The sequence below is a fragment of the Limulus polyphemus genome, unplaced genomic scaffold (assembly GCF_000517525.1).
Source record: "Limulus polyphemus unplaced genomic scaffold, Limulus_polyphemus-2.1.2 Scaffold1152, whole genome shotgun sequence".
NCBI lineage: Eukaryota > Metazoa > Arthropoda > Merostomata > Xiphosura > Limulidae > Limulus > Limulus polyphemus.
The window spans coordinates 148,294-149,491 of NW_013666762.1; positions in this window are offsets into that span (position 1 = coordinate 148,294).

A 1,198-nucleotide genomic window follows, 5' to 3' on the forward strand; every position below is an offset into this window, starting at 1 on the left:
CAAACAAACAAACAATCAACGCCGCCATATTGGAAATCAAACATTTTCTTTTAACAACATTCGGTAAAGTTTTGCGTGCTGCCAATGGCGTAAACATCGCTTTTGACAAAAGATACGAATCCGAAGCTCTACGACTCTTCGGTTTCTTGATTTATCTTTCTCTATACACATTGCTGAGATGATTTACAGCTTCAGATAACACGATATTAGAAGCCAAACGTGTCATTTTTCACATAAGACTAATGTAAAAATTTGATGTTTAATATGGCGGTGTAAACTACTGATCAATTGACTTTTTGACATCATTGCAAGATCTCTATACATCTATTCGAATCTCTCAATGAGTTCAACAAGATCTAAAATGGAGTAAACTAATATTTTGCGTGAATTAATTTTGTTTTACGAAAATGCTAATTTGACTTTCTTAGAGTAAAAAAAAAGTTTATACTTCACGAATAAACAGAAAGACAAACAAACTTATAAGTCATGAAATCAGAAATTAGACTATCCTTTTCAGCTATTTCTTTGTGAAAGCCCAAGCAAACGTAATAGTCTGATGATTTATTATAAATTAAAAAGTACAGGACAAATGACATAAGCTATATAACAGTTGAAAAATGTCACTTATTGATGGTAGTTATATATATGTGCTGAAATATAGCATACAAAGAAGAAAGCAGTGGACGGATATTTTCTTTTTAACTCTTAAATATAAGTTTAAAATCTAAACAATAACGTGACTTCTAATCATAGCTCTTTCAAGGATTTACATACTATTATAATAGATTGTTGTTATCATGATGTCAGATAAACACGTAGGTTCAAGAAGTTTTAATACAAAACGACAATAATCCTATAACCCGAGCGCTTTCGAAAGGTGGACCTTTCTTCTTCAGGTGTAAACAGTTATACACTATTTTGTTTATCGTTTTAGTGTGTTATAATCGATATGAATAGAGAAATATGTATATATATATAAAGGGACTATAAATAGCAATCGAAAATATAAATAAAACGAACATAAAAAAAATCCGAATGAACCAATGATACAGAAAGAATTGAACAGGAAGTTTTTTGTTATTCCTTTTATGGAGTGTAACGCTAATGAACGCTGTCATTTAAATTGTTATTAGTCTCATTGTAGCATAATATCACTCATATGTTACTACTAAAAGTCATGTTCCACAGTGTGATGTCT